This window comes from Psammomys obesus, unplaced genomic scaffold, assembly GCF_907164565.1.
Source record: "Psammomys obesus unplaced genomic scaffold, mPsaObe1.curated_primary_1811, whole genome shotgun sequence".
NCBI classification, from domain to species: Eukaryota; Metazoa; Chordata; class Mammalia; order Rodentia; family Muridae; genus Psammomys; species Psammomys obesus.
In genome coordinates, this window is record NW_026596100.1 from 1,491,878 (window position 1) to 1,508,442 (window position 16,565).

Consider the following 16,565-nt stretch of genomic DNA (forward strand, 5'->3'; position numbering starts at 1 on the left):
GTGTCTGCCAGATCGCATAATTTTCTCTCTTTGTTCTTCCCACCCAGGAAACCTTTTCCCCAGTTCTTCAGTGAAGAAATTATATATTCAACCAAGCAGAATTCTTAACTAAAATACACTCCACATAAAATTGCCAGGTGATTTTCAAGGAAAGTAACAAAAAAGCAATACGCTCAAAGGCTGATCTTTAGGCTTCCCAAGGAGAAATTACTAAAGTAATTCATTTGAAGGTCAAAAATATTTACAACTTAAGTACACACCACAAAGATAAAAAGAATTCCTGGTCAGAACTACTCCTTGGGGATCCTGGAGGCAATGTGAAACCCAAGCTGTGAATCTGAAAAGGAATGCAAAGTATTATCAAGGACTAGCAATGTATTGTCACCACTGCCTAGAAATATTTTCCCCTCGCTTCTGAAACATCATCCTTTTTATCTGCCTTATAACAGACTCTCTTCTCTCTCACTTGTGTTGCTGGCCAGTGGAAGAGATGAGTCATTTTACCATCTGGGCTAAAGGAAGAAGAGATGTATGGCTGAATAAAGCTGAATATTATCTGCATAATGATGGTCCCACAGTCCAAAACATCCCTTTTTTCTGAGTGTCCTCATGTACACTTGTATCTCTCCAAAACGAAATGAAAGGGTGTTCTACAAAAGCAATTTGTGGCAAGTGCTGGCAGTGTGAGAGCCACGGTTGTGTTTTTAAGTTTTAATCACCGCGCCTAAGAGGTCCATAAAACAAAAATGCCGCTAACCTGTAAGCCCCTTGCGTGCTTCCAAGGAGAGAGGGTCTGGCTATTAAGAACGATCGTGCTGATACTTCATGAAGTCACAAATGCAGACGTTTCCATTGCGTGAAAACACGCATGCGCTGGGAGCATGGTGCCAGCACCTCCGCAGGTAGCCCTATGGTCAGGCCACTCCTAAACATTTTGAAATACTTGCTCACGCCCCCTTTACCTGTGTCATTTCATCACACCCCTTATAACATACCGGCAAATATGCTTCCCTGGGCTCTATGAGCCGTCTCAGTTGTAGAAATCCTGATCCGTAATCAAGTAAGCCAGAGGTGGAGCAACGTGGTCACCCACTGGGTGTGATTGGCATCTCAATTTGGGAGCAGTCTTAAGGGACTGGGGAGCTGTCTGGTCAGAAGGCCCGACAGTAATACAAGATATTGAATTGATAATGCCGGGATTGAATTGTGAAATACTCAGGTGGTCCTGGAGGAAAACGACACATCTGGTCATAAGAGTGTTGGAAATGTTAGCTCTCATGGAAGACAATGTTGTTTTCCAGTATAATTTATACACGGAATGGCTGAGAGAACTGTGGCGTTCAGTTGTGTCAGCCGAGAAACAGGTGACACAGTGTATATAGAGCTTAAAATGTTGAGCCATCTCATGTACAGCTCATGGGGATATGTGTAAGATGGAATCCTACCTAAGGAGAAAATTTCTAACATTTCGCTTTTAACAATTTACAGCTAGAAAGAAACTTTATTTCAATGAGTTCTACCAATACTGCTAAATGTTACATAATCTTGGGAAGGACTTCCCATTGATTGAAAAAAACAAATCAATATCATTGTCTTGGCTAGTTTTATGTCAACTTGACACAAGCTAGAGTTGTCTGAAAGGAGGGAGCCTCAGTTGAGAAGATGCTTCCACAAGGTCTGGCTGTGGAAGACTTTCTTAATTAGTGGTGGGTGGGGGAGGGGCTGGCCCATGGTAGGTGGTGAAATCCCTGGCCCTGGGTTCTTTAAGAAAGCAGGCAGAGCAAGCCATGAGGAGCAAAGCAGTAAGCAGCACGGCTCTGTGGCCTCTGCATCAGCTGTCTCCAGGTTTCTGCCCTGTTTGAGGTCCTGCCCAGACTTCCCCCAATGGTGAACAGTGATATGGAGATGTAAGCCAAGAAAATCCTTTCCTCCCAACTTGCTTTAGTCATGGTGTTTCATCACAGCAATGGGAACCCTAACTAAGACAATCAACTTTTCTGAATTTTTAGACTTTTAATCTTTTCACTACTCAGTTCACATAATGTTATGAACTCCATAGATTATTCGTCTCTGCATTTAGCAATTACTGTAATTAAAATGTATATAGTAAGTGTCCTAAACACCCACATTTTAAAATGTTAATGCTCTTCTCATATTGACTAGGTACCCTAATGCGTGTTTGTCACTTCTTTTGAATCTGAACTCCTTTAGTATTGAAGAACTCCTTTTGTTAAATATCCTATGCAGAGGCAAGCCTGCCTATTACAGTGTTAGAAAATCTCTGCTCCCCCCCTCTGCTGGCACATGACTTGGGCTCAGGTAATCAGTCCCTTCCAGGGACTTTGGCTCAGGGGCAGGTGAGATCAAGAAGCATGGTCAGAGAAGGCTTTGCGTTGGCAGTGGCAGCAGCCAGCTTTGAGCAGCCAAGTTGTTGGGAGCCTGCAGCAGGGCAGGCCCTGTCGCCCAACCCATGCTTGGCGGAACGGTGCAGGTCCATGCCAGTTTGGCTGTGTGGCCAGCCTCAAGCTGTAACGCGACATATCCAACCTCCCTTTGCTCCTGCCAGTTTCCTGAGTCAGCCTCTCCCGTCTTCTGGGAACTCTCTCTTAAAGAATAAGCCTTTCAATTACGTCTTTTGTTCCTTAACCAGCCATTTTCTAGTCCAACCCTGTTTTTTTTTTTCTCAACAGAAGAAATATGAGTTGTCACTTTCAGTTTGACATTTTTCTCTTAAAAGTATGAGACACATTAAGAGTAGAAAGACCCTCTACTGAGTACAGTGCTGTATTTCAGGCAGTGCCCATCCCAGAGTTTGCATGCTAGGCTCGGGTAACCTGTTCAAATGGCATGATATATCTTATTCCCCCCAATACGTTAGTATAGTATTAAAGAATTGTATGACTACAAGTTTTAAGTCCCAAAGACAGTGGGAAGGATGACATCAATACAGAGACAGCAACACTTTTTAAAAAATATTTTGAGTTTTATTGATGGATTCAGAGAGGAAAGGGACAAACTCAAGACTTCTAGGAAGGAGTCATGGTGGGAGTGGGAACAAGGAGCTAAACTGATCCCCGAGCCAGTTAGGATTTTAGAATGCTATGTTTTGATGCTAAATCAGTCAGTAGTAAGACCTGGACCTGGAAACAGGTCCGTCAGCATGGGACGAATCACATATATCATTTTTAGTTTTCAGATAGCCCAACTTAAAAAGTAAAGAGGAAGGTAAAATTAAATTTAAAATCTAACATTAAAATATTAAGAGTACAGAAATTGTTAGTGACATATATATCTGGGAATATTAAATTCTTTTAAATGTGTTTTGTGCTTTCTATTTCCATGTCTCTTAGTAGGTTATGTAGTGTCTCAAATTCCCCACAGACATATGAGATGGTATATTGGACAACAGAACCAACATATGATGCTATAGCAAATGTCTTTTTAAAAATTAAATGTCTTTTCTCTCAGGCAGACAAAGGTTTAAAAAAAAAAAAGCTCCTCTTTAAATAACTTTAATGTCCCCATTCACATTTTTGGCACTATAATATTTAGAGTATCACCAGGAAAACAGTTAACTACTTTTAAAGACTTATGGTCACAGGTTTTCCAGTAAATGTATTATTTTGAGATCCAAAGACAAACCAAGTATCATCATGTACATGAAAAAAGAGGAATCTTAAAATGGACAGATGCCATCAATGACAGTGAGATAAAGGAATTCATTCTGAGAAAGGACCCCTGCCCCCCTACACACACATACAGGCAATGAAAAGGAAACCTCGAAGCTGAATCTTTGGAAAAATTTAAAATACTATGATGTTCAGAACGAGCAGAATATTATGAAAAGAAATCAAAGAAATGGAAAATATAGTGACTGACAAAAAAAACAAGTCAATAGAAGAAATTAAAGATAAAACTTAACGCTCACTGAAAGATGAACAAAAACATAAAAAGGTGATGTTAAAGATGATTCTCAAAGTACAAAGAGATAGGGAGTATTCTAAGACAGTTTCCCTCTAGATGTAAATCTTTACATGGAAGGATGTACCCACTGCCCAGCACACAAACTAAAAAGACCCCCATTCAGAATAAACCATAAAATCTTAGAGTATATACATAATAACACTATGTTCAGTGTTTCCAAAGGAAAAACCTGGGTCACCCACAATACCATTTAGAATCATTTTAGCAAGTTTGGGCAAGGTTTACATTACTGTAGAGAAGGCTGGTAGAAGAGACTAAAATGTATGCATCTATTAAATTACATATAAATAATATATTTAAATAATATACATATATGTCTTAGAGTTTCTATTACTGTGAAGAAATTCATGATCAAAAATCAAGTTGGGGAGAAAAGAGTTTATTTAGCTCACCCTCCAATATTGCTGTTCATTATTGGAGGAAGTCAGGACAGGAACTCAGACAGGGCAGGATCATGGATCTGATCCAGGGGCTGATGCAAAGGCCATAGAGGGGTGCTGCTTACTACCGGCTCGCTCCTCATGGCTTGCTCAGCCTATGTTTTTATAGAGCCAAGGACCACCAGCCCAGGGATAGCACCACCCACCATGACCTGGGCCCTCACCCATTAATCACTAATTGAGAAAATGCCTTACAAGCTGGAGCTCGGGGAGGCATCTTCTCAACTGAGGTTCCTTTCTCTCTGATGACACTAGCTTGTCTTATGTAGACACACAAAGCCAGCCAATACAACTGACTCCTTGTTACCTTCACACACAAACACATCACTGTTAAGCCACAACCCTTCCTTTCTTATTTATCCCCAGGATTTCATATTAAAAATAAAAATGACTTTAGGCAAAAGAGATCCAAGATGGCGGCGCCAGGAGGACACTGTGTCTGAGGAACAGGACAGCAGGGTCGGTAGAGCGACCAAGAGACTGACCTCTGGGCCCTAAAACATCAACGATCGTGTTTCCCTGGTGAGAGGAAACTCCACGGTGTGGGAATCAATTAGGTTCATTCTCAGGTCACCCGGCTAAAACCTGGAAGAGGTCCTGGGTTGTGCAGGCACTCAGTCGCCAGACCAGAGCCACATGGCTGTGTGTCCTGATCACCTTCCCAGGCTGAACTGTTGTCACCAAAACACCAGAGACTGGGAGTCCTAGTCGTGAGAAAACCCCACATGGAAGGAAGCAAACGGGACTGACCTCAGGTCGCCCAGTCTATGCCTCGAAAAGATCCCAGGGACTGGCGTGCACACAGCCACCAGCCCTGAGTGGGGTTCCAGCTGCCAGTTCAGAGACCTGCTGTATGCCCAACTCTCCATCACAGACAGAACTGTACATCCAAGGGCATCAGAGACTGGTTTTCCCTGTCGTAAGAAAACCCCACGGCACAGGAAACAGCAGAGCTGAGCTTAGAGCACTCAGCTGACCCCCCCACCACACACGGAAAAGTTTCCAGGTTCCTGCCCAGTCACAAGCATGGAGTCACCACCCACCAACGCCTGCACACTCTACTCGCCACCCCAAACACCACAGACTGGGTCTCCCTGTTGGGAGGAAACACATGGTGGGGGAAACATCTGGCCCTATCTCAGGACACCCAATTCTGGAAAGATTTCTGGGTACCCTCAGATTCCAGGCTCTAGCCTCCTGCTGCACACGAGAGCTGTGCTCACCTGCCACTGATTAGTGCTTGGGTATTGGGGCACAGAACTCCAACCTCAGATCTACAGAAGCCTGGGATCCCTGAGATCAGCCCCCAGATACTGCTCCAAGGGGCAATCAGTTATCCCTAACTAAACTGACCAAGCTGCACGGCAGCCAAGATTACAGCAGCAGATTACTAAATTTTCAGCAAGAAACCCAGAAGAAAGGCAGCTTTCTCCAGAACTTCTCCGGATGAGAGGAGAGCCCCCCTGACTAACAAAGACCACAGCTACTACTCAGGTCTATATGCCTGAGGTGAGCAGTGGCAATTACTGAAAAACATTGGCCATTCAGTGACCATACCCAAAAAGCTAAGGAGGCCTCCTTCAGGAAAAATTATCTTCCTGCCAAGGGGATTCTCCCCACCACAGGATTCCAGAAACCACCAGAAACTAACACCCAACACCTAAGATAGCCCAGTAGATAGAGGCCAGCGTAAAAGTTCAACCAACAAAAGACAGAGCAACATGGCATCTCCAGAAGCCAGTTATCCAGGTGCAAGCAGCCCTGGACACCCTAGCATAAATGAAATTCAAGAAGATGACCTTACATCTATGCTTATGAAGAGGATAATAGAGGAAACAAATAAAATGTGTAAAAAACTAGAGGAAGATAAAGTCAAACAGATTATGGCCATCTGTAAAGAAATAGAGGAAGATAAAGACAGATTATGGCCATCCATAAATAAAGAAATATGGGAAGATGCAGCCAAACAGTTTATGGCCTTTAGAGAGGAAATACTTAAATCACTGAAAGAAAGAAATAAAAGAAACAGAGTATCGTTCAAACAAACAGCTGTAGGAATTGAAGGAAAATACAGTCAGGCAGGTGAAGGATATCAACAAAATGGCTCAAGATCTGAAGATAGAATTGGAAAAAATTAAAGAAAACACAAATGGAGGAAATCATGCAGAGAAAGAACTTAGGGAAGAAAACAGGATCTACAGAGGCAAGCATAACCAATAGACTACAGGAGATGGAAGAAAGAATCTCAGGTGTGTAAGATACAATGGAAGAAATCAATGTATCCATCAAAGAAAATGTTAAATCTAAAAAATTCCTGACAAGTCCATCTAAGAAATTCAAGACAAAAACCTAAGAATAATAGGAATAGAGGAAAAAGAAGATTCCCTCCTCCAAGGCCCAGAAAATATTTTCAACAAAGTCATAGAAGAAAATTTCCCGAACTTAAAGGAGAGGCCTATAAGACTACAAGAGGCCTGGAGAACACACAATAAATTAGACCAGAAAAGAAAATCCTCCTGCCACATAATAATCAAAACAGGAAGTATACAGAACAAAGAAAAAATAGTAAAAGCTGCAAGGGAAAAAGGCCAAGTAATATATAATGGCAAACCCATCAGAATTACACCTGACTTCTCAAGAGAGACTATGAAAGCCAAAAGGGCCTGGATAGATATCATACAACCCTAAGAGAACACAGATGTCAGCCCAGGCTACTACACCCAGCAAAACTCTCCGTCCTCATAGACGGAGAAAACAAGATATTCAATGACAAAAACAAATTTCAACAATACCTACACACAAATCCAGCATTACAGAAGATACTAGAAGGAAAACTACAACCCAAGAAAACTGCTTTCCAGAAAACACAGGAAATAATTAACCTCACTGCAGCAAAACAAAACGTAGCCAAGCACACAAACACACTATCATAGCCAACATCTAAATCAAAAGATCCAATAGCCATTGGACATTAATCTCTCTCAACATCAATGGACTCAGTTCTCCAATAAAAAGACACAGACTAACAGAATTTACGCGTAAACAAGACCTAACAATCTGTTGCATACAAGAAACACACCTAACTCACAAAGATAGACATTACCTGAGAGTAAAGGGCTGGAAGGCAGTTCTCCAAGCAAATGGAACTAAGAAAGTCCACTAACATAGACTTTCAACCAAAATTAATAAAAAGAGATGGGGAAGGACACTTCATACTCATCAAGAGAAAATTCCAACAGGAAGACATCACAATCCTGAACATCTATGCCCCAAATACAAGGGCACCCACATTTGTAAAAGAAACAATAATAAAACTGAAACCACACATAAAACCCCACGGATTAATAGCGGGCTATTTCAACACCCCACTCTCAACCTCAAGGACAGGTTAAGAAAAACAGAAATTAAACAAAGAAACTACATCTCTAACAGAGGTCATGAACCAAATGGACCTAACAGACATCTGCAGAACCTTACACCCAAACACAAAAGAATTTACCTTCTTCTCAGCACCTCATGGAACCTTCTCCAAAATAAACCATATAGTTGGTCACAAAGCAAGCCTCAACAGATACAAGAAGATTGAAATAATCCCTTGTATCCTATCTGATCACCATGGACTAAAGCTGGACCTCAACAACAACAGAAAGAGCAAAAAGCCTACACACATGGAAACTAAACAACTCGATACTCAATGACAGCTGGGTCAGGGAAGAAATAAAGAAATTAAAGTCTTCCTAGAATTCAATGAAAATTAAGGCACAACATACCCAAACTTCTGGGGCACAATAAAAGCAGTGCTAAGAAGAAAGTTTATAGCACTAAGTGCCTCCAAGAAAAAATTCAAAACATCTCATTCAAGCAACTTACTGGCTCACCTAAAAGCCCTAGAAAAAAAAAGGAAGCAGACACACCAAAAAGGAGTAGACGGCTGGAAATAATCAAACTCAGGGCTGAAATCAATCAATTAGAAACAAATAAAACAATTCAAAGAATCAATGAAACCAAGAGCTGGTTCTTTGAGAAAATCAACAAGATAGACAAACCCTTAGCCAAGCTAACTAAAAGGCAGAGAGACACCACCCAAATCAACAAAATCAGAAATGAAAAGGGGGACATAACTACAGACACTGAGGAAATCCAAAAAATCATTAGGACTTACTTCAAAAGTCTATATGCCACAAAATTTGAAAATCTAAATGAAATGGACAATTTTCTTGATTGATTCGACTTACCAAAGCTGAATCAGGACCAGGTAAATAAATTAAATAGTCCTATATCCCCCAAGGAAATAGAAGCAGTCATTGAAAGTCTCCCATCCAAAAAAAGCCCAGGACCAGATGATTTCAGCACAGAATTCTACCAGACCTTCAAAGAAGAGCTAACTCCAATTCTCTTCAAACTATTCCACAAAATAGAAACAGAAGGAACATTACCAAACTCATTCTATGAAGCCACAGTCACCTTGGTACCTAAACCTCACAAAGACCCAACAAAGAAAGAGAATTTCAGGCCAATCTCCCTTATGAACATTGATGCAAAAATACTCAACAAAATACTTGCAAACCGAATACAAGGACACATCAAAGATATCATCCATTATGACCAAGTAGGCTTCATCCCAGGCATGAAAGGATAGTTCAATATACAGAAATCCATCAATGTGATCCACCATATAAACAAACTGAAGGAGAAAAATCACATGATCATCTCCTTAGATGCCAAAAAAGCATTTGACAAAATCCAACATCCATTCATGTTTAAAGTCTTGGAGAGATCAGGGATACGAGGCATATATCTAAACATAGTAAAGGCAAGCGTATAGCCAATATCAGACTAAACGAAGAGAAATTTCAATCAATCCCACTAAAATCAGGGAAAGGCTAGGCTGCCTACTCTCTCCATATCTCTTCTACACAGTTCTTGAAGTCCTTGCTAGAGCAATAAGACAATTAAAGGAGATCAAGGGTATAAAAAATGGAAAGGAATAAGTCAAAGTATCACTATTTGCAGAAGATACATTAGTATACATGAGTGACCCCAAAATTTCTACCAGGGAACTCATACAGTTGATAAACACCTTCAGCAAAGTGGCTGGATACAAAATTAACTAAAAAAGAAGAAGAAGAAGAAGAAGAAGAAGAAGAAGAAGAAGAAGAAGAAGAAGAAGAAGAAGAAGAAGAAGAAGAAGAAGAAGAAGAAAATCAGTAGTCCTCCTGTACACAAAGACAAAAGGGCTAAGAAATTAGGGTAACAACACCCTTCACAATAGCCACAAAGGACATAAAGTACCTTGGTGTGAACCTAACCAAGCAAGTCACCGACTTGTATGAAAATAATTCCCAGTATCTGAAGAAAGAATTAAAGAAGATATCAAAAGATGGAAAGATCTCCCATGCTCATGGCGTGGCACAATTAACATAGTAAAAAATGACTATCCTACCAAAAGCAATCTACAGATTCAATGTAATTCCCATAAAGTTATCAACACAATTCTTTACAAACCTTGAAAGAAAAATTCTCAACTTCATATAGAATAACAAGAAACCCAGAATCGCTAAAACAATCCTCTACAATAAAAGATCTTCTGGAGGTATCTCCATCCCTGATCTCAAGCTGTACTATAGAGCAACAATGCTAAAAACTGCACGGTCCTCCTGGCATAGAAATCGACTGGTGAATCAATGGAATCGAATAGAAGACTGTGACATAAATCCACACACTTATGGACACCTGATTTTTGACAAAGATGTCAAAACCATTCAATGAAAAAAAGATAGCATCTTCAACAAATGGTGCTGGTCTAAGTGGTTGTCTACATGTAGAAAAATGCAAATAGATCCATACCTATCACCCTGAACAAAACTAAAGCCCAAGTGGATCAAAGACCTAAATAAAAAACCAGACACACTAAACCTTTTAGAAGAAAAAGTGGGGAAGAACCTTGAACTCATTGGCACAAAAGACAACTTCCTGAACAGAACACCAATAGCACAGGCTCTAAGATCAACAATTAATTAATGAAATGTGATGACGTTGAAAAGCTTCTGTAAGACAAAGGACACTGTTGTCAGAACAAAAAGACTGCCTATAGATTGGGAAAGGATCTTCACCAACCCTATATATGACAGAGGGCTAATATCAAGAATATATAACAAACACAAGAAGTTAAACAGCAACAAATTAGTTAATCCAATTAAAATATGGGGTACAGAGCTAAACAGAGAATTCTCAGTATAGGAATATCAAAAGGCAGAGAAACACTTAAATGAAATGTTCAAGGTCTTCAGTCATCAGGGAGATGCAAATCAAAACAACCCTAAGATTTCACCTTACACCCATCAGAATGGCTAAGATGAAAAACTCAAGAGACAACACATGCTAGAGAGGATATGGAGAAAGGGAAACCCTCCTCCACTGCTGGTGGGAATGTAAACTGGTACAACCACTTTGGAAATCAATCTGGCATTTTCTCCAACAATTAGGAATAGTGCTTCCTCAAGATCCAGCTATACCACTCCTAGACATATATCCAAAAGATGCTCAAGTATACAACAAGGACATTTGCTCAACCCTGTTTGTAGAAGCTTTATTTATAATAGCCAGAAGCTGGAAACAACCCAGATGCCTCTCAGTTGAGGAATGGATACAGAAATTGTGGTACATCTACACAATGGAATATTACTTAGCAATAAAAAACAAGGAAATCATGAAATTTGCAGGCAAATGGTGGGAACTGGAAAAGATCATCCTAAGTGAGGTATCCCAGAAGCAGAAAGACACATGGGGTATATACTCACTCATAAGTGAATATTATATATATAGGATAACCATACTAAAATCTGTACACCTAAAGAAACTAATCAAGAAGGAGGACTCTGGCTAAGTTGCTCAATCCCCATTCAGAAAGGCAAAGAGGATGGACATCAGAAGAGGTAGAAAACAGGGAACAGGGCAGAAGCCTACCACAGAGGGCCTCTGAAAGGCTCTACCCTGCAGGGTATCAGAGCAGATGCTGAGACTTACAGCCCAACTTTGGGCAGAGTGCAGGGAATCTTATGAAAGAAGGGGGAAATAGTAAAATCTGGAGAGGACAGGAGCTCCACAAGGAGAGCAACAGAACCAAAAAATCTGGGCCCAGGGGTCTTTTCTGAGACTGTACTCCAAGGACCATTCATGGAGATAACCTAGAACCCCTGCACAGATGTAACCCATAGCAGCTCAGTGTCCATGTGGGTAGCTTAGTAAGGGGAACAGGGATTGTCTCTGACATGAACTAATTGACCTGTTCTTTGATCACCTCCCCTTGAAGGGGGAGTAGCCTTACCAGGCCACAGAGGAAGACAATGCAGCCACTCCTGATAAGACCTTATATACTAGGAAATGAAGGAAAGAGAGAAGGACCTCCCCTATCAGTGGACTTGGGGAGGGATATGGGTGGAGAAGGGTAGGATTGTGAGGGGAGGAGAGGGGAGCCACAGGGGGGATACAGAGTGAATACACTGTAATTAATAAAAATAAAAATAACTTTAAGGATCTCACAGTCTTTACAAGTTAAAATTTCAGTCTCTTTAAAACATCCAATCTCTCTAAAAAAAAAAAAATCTCTTTTAAAAGTTCAAGGTGTTTCAGCTGTGAGCGCCTATAAAAATGAAAGTTAAATTAAATACCTTCTTCAAGAGGGAAGAACCAGGGCAGTCGCAATTTAAACTAAGCAAAACTAAACTACAACAGTATGAATAACTTGAATGTTCAGCGTCTGGGATCCACACACAGTCTTCTGGGCTCCTTCAAACTGCTTAGATCACTTCTCCAGCTCTGCCCTCTGTAGCATACACAACTTGTGCTCTAGGCTCTGGCTGGCTCCACTCCATGGCTGCTGCTGGTGGTGAGATCAGGTCATCCCATGGTCCTGGCATCTCCAAAATTGCTGGGGTCCCTTGCTTCAGCTGGGCTGCGCTTTTACCAAGAGACAATACCAGGCTCTCTTCCTGGCGCCATGCCTCAACTTCTCTGCCTGATCCTTTCTGTCTTGGGCCTTCAACTGCCACTGAAGCTGCACCTTCACCAATGGCCTACCCTGGCCTCTCACAGTGCTAAGCATCAGCTGGTCTCCATGACCTTCATGCTTTCAAAACCAGTCAGACCTGGCTGAGTCTTACACATTAGCAAGTCTGGCTGCCGACATGAGGGACAACAATGGCCGCCTCTGGAACACAGCTTCTCTGTGCTCCCAGGAAACACTTCCCAGAAGATAGTGATGCTGGTACCTTCTTAATCACTGCTAATTTTTTAGCTCTAACTAATCAGCATCTACGGAATCATAAATCAAAATAGCAAAAGCCCTGATAGAGTCTTTAATCCTCCCTCTGAAATTTCACAAGCCAGGCCTCCAAGGTCTGCACTGCTCTCAACATTCTCGTCTTCCAAGCTCCTACAGAACATCTGCTGAGGTCTTGACACTCAATGCTTCTTGTAGCCTAAAGTCCCAAGTCCTTCTACAATCCTCCCCAAAACATGGTCAGGTCTGCCACAGCAATACCCCACCATGCTGGAACCATCTTGTCTTAGGGTTTCTATTGATGTGATAAAACATCATGGCCAAAGAGCAAGTTGGGGAGAAAGGGGTTTATTTAGCTTACACTTTCCTAATAAATATAAAATTACATCAAAGTCACACTGGGCTACCAAGAAAACTTCTACCCTCCTCAGAAGAAAACAAAACAACCCAGTGTACCAAGAGCTGGTATTAATCCAGGGAGACTCATCACTGAGATGCCCAACTTCAGGACAAACCATACCCAGAACAAGCCACACCAACAGAGTGGGCATCCCTATCCTTACTACTCTTTCAATAGGCTCTCCATCACAGCTACTAGAGATGAGTGCTGGCTTTGACTTGCCACATCCTTGCATAGCCTTGGAGACTGTTCTAGCTGGGGCTTTGAGGGAATGAAGAAAAGACAGACACCTGGACACAGAAATGCTGGGATAATAGTCTGGCCTATCTGATGTAGAAGTTGTAGCATCCTACAAGTTTGGTGTGTTTATTTTATACAATTGAACAGGTAGGTAGGGTTATTGCCTATAGATACACAAGGAGGCAAGGTTAGCTAATCTCTTAAGAGCAGTCTCTGTAGGAGAGCAGTCTTCAAGACATAAAAATGGGGTGGGAAGAGAGCTGCCTGGGCATTTTCTGAACACACTATCAACATTCACCTATGGCACTGCTCTGAGCCCCATTGAAGGAAGGCTTTGCCACTCCCACGGGACTGGCAAACAATTATAAAGCAGGAGCTAGTGAGAGAATAGATCAGTCTGAGTTTAGGGTTCCTACTTTGAGGCTCTATCCCAGAATTTCTTGGACTGCAACATAAATCATTTCTGATATCTTAGGTGACTGTACTTAGGACACACTTGCAGAATTAAAACAATGACTCACACTGAGAGGATCTATCTATTTTTTTCTATTCTTTGATGACATAACAATAACAATGTCATTCAAGTGCTGTGTCTCTATTCTATATCTAATGTTTGATAATGTACCCTTTTAAGAAAGAGTTCCAAGCCAGGCATGGTAGTGCACACCTGCAATCCTAGCACTAGGGGAGGCAGAGGCAGGTAGATCTCTGAGTTTGAGCCCAGCTTGGTCTACAAAGCGAGTCCAAGACAGAGAAACCCTGTCTTGAAAATCAAAAGAAAAGAAAAAGAAAGAAAGAAAAGGGAGGAGACAAAGTTCTCTCTCTCTCTGTATATATATATTTACATACATGGTGTGTGTGTGTAAAGGGTATTTATTGGAATGACGTTTAGGCTGCAGTCCAACAAAGGGAAGTCCAAGAATCTAGTAGTTGCTCAGTCCCACAAGACTGGGTGTCTCAGCTGGTCTTCGGTATATGCTGAAATCCTGAGGAAGTAGGGTCCAAGGCCAGTGAATTAACAGATGTTCTGGCAATTCGAGGGTGAGCAGGAAAAGAGCAAAACCTTCCTTCTTCCACGTCATTATAAAGATTTCCAGCAGAAGGTGTGGCGGAGATTAAAGGTGTGCCTTCCTACCTCAGGATCTGGATCAAAAGCCAGTGTGTCTTCCGGGATCAGAGGTGTGTCTTCCTTCCTCAAAGGTCCTGACTAAAAGCAGATGCAAACATTTCAAACCAAGCAGAAAATCTTTCACAGGAGTGCCCTCCGTTCTGGATTGTAGTTCATTCCAGATCGTCAAGTTGACAACCAAGAACAGCCATCACAGTTGGCAACTAGATTTGAAAGGTATTATTTGCACTCACTTTTGTTAGTTACCCTCAACTTAACTGAAAAGTGATGTTTTCCAGTTACAGTATTTTCATAATTCTCTTTAGAAACTGAAAAAAATACATTCACATGAGAAAAATAATACTAGCGGTATACACAGATATGGTGTGAAAACTTTGAAATTTGAGAAATCTTGTACCTGTCAACCTGTTAGTGTGTTCAACTGCACCAATCTACAAGACTCTAAAGGAAAATTAGACAAATGTAATTAAAATATAAATTCTCTTTCAAGAAGGCAAGGACTTGGAAACAAGTAAAATACAGAGTAATATCAAATTTTTGGTAAAATAGATGCTTCCAGGGTGGTCTTGGAATTAAACGTGGTTTCACAAAATGTGTAGCAAATTCTCCTAGCCTAGAATTCTAAGGAAAATCTCGGGTAATTTGTTTACATCAATGGCAGAAAAAAATAGTTTCGGCTCACTGGTAGATTTTACAGTTAAAGGACATCACAAGAAGCGGGGCTCTCAATTCGTGGGGAAGGCGACGTGATAACTATATCCTGGGCCTCGGGCACTGGGCGATGGAGCCGGGGGTGGGGGCGGGGAGGAGAGCAGAGCTGGACTGTAACCAGAGAAGCGGGCAGGCTGCGGGATGAGAGAAGACATGTGCATCACTGACATAACGAACTCAGTGTGGCTGCGTTTAAATTAAGCAAGGTGTCCAGGGGCTCCAGCTGCTGTATTTATTTTGGTTGCATGTGAAGAGAGCTGTTAACCCCCAGCCTGACAACCGACTTAGCTTAGCTTTCTGCTGCCGGAGCCCGGTCAGGCCAGGCCTCCATCTCACCTACACCTGCCCTAACCGAACAGCATCGGAGCTCAGGGCGAGCTGGGGAGGCTCGCCAAGGTGGGCGAACCAGCTCTTCCTCGGGCACTTTCCTCTCCCCCCTGCTCTCGGAACTGCAACGGCCGGGAGATTTTCCCTTCCCGTACTAGAGCTGCCAACGGTGGGCTTCCAGTGGCCTGGGGCCCGAATTCCGCAACTCCATCTTGCCGGGGTCTGCGGGAGCCGAGGGGAGGGTGACTGCGCCAGTCGGGCTCTGCACACCCCCTTCCCTACCGGAGACCCCGCCCTTCTCTCCCGGCCCAAACCACAAAAGGCTGCGCCGCCACCGCGGGCCGCGCGCCCCGCCCCCGCCCCAAACGTCGCAGTGCTGCAGGGGAAGGCGCAGAGCCAGGGAGGGGGGCGGAGCCGAGCGCGTCACCCCCCCCCCCGCTCCTCGGCCAATCGGCGAAGGCGCTCGGAGAGAGCCCGCGGGGCCCGGCCGGGAGACAGCCCAAGTTATTTTCCCTTTTTTCTGCCACGTCCAACCGTGACGTAGGCCCACTTCCCGGGCTCCGATTGGACACGTGCATTTTCCCCGCAGAGGTCCGAGGAGCCCATTGGCCGCGCCGCTAGGGGGCGGGACTAGCGCGCTCACTTCCTCCGCCTCCTTTGCGGCGCAGGGGGCGGGACGCGCCGCCGCCGCCGCCGCCGCCACCGCCTCTGCTTCCGCCGCCGCCGCCGCCGCCGCCGCCGCCGCTGCAGCCGCTGCGCGTTCGGCGGGGGAGGAGTCGGAGGCGGAGAAGAAGGCGGTGGTGGCGGGTGGAGGATCAAGCGCCGTTCTCGCCCTGGAGCCGCTGCACATTTCGGTGAGGGGATTTTTTTTAATTTTTTCTCCAGTCTGCCTGGTTTTGTCCGAAGGGGGTCTGGGAGAGGAAGACGCCGCCTCGGCCGCCGCGGGCCCTGAGCTGCGGCCCGGGCCCGCCATGGTGGGTGGGGTTGGCGGCCGACAGGCCTCTCGCCTCCCGGGCCGCGTCCAGCACGCCCGGGGCCGCGCCGCAGCCCGAG

At 43.4% G+C, this 16,565-nt stretch overlaps 1 protein-coding gene across 1 annotated transcript in view; it reads left to right on the forward strand.

The window, feature by feature from the left end:
- Positions 1–16,253: 16,253 nt before the first annotated feature.
- Positions 16,254–16,565, forward strand: part of Pja2 (praja ring finger ubiquitin ligase 2) — a 57,338-nt gene continuing 57,026 nt past the window's right edge. Inside the window, exon 1 of the mRNA XM_055628363.1 lies at positions 16,254–16,366. The gene's annotated coding sequence lies outside the window, so the exon portion shown is untranslated. The remainder of the gene's footprint in view (positions 16,367–16,565) is intronic.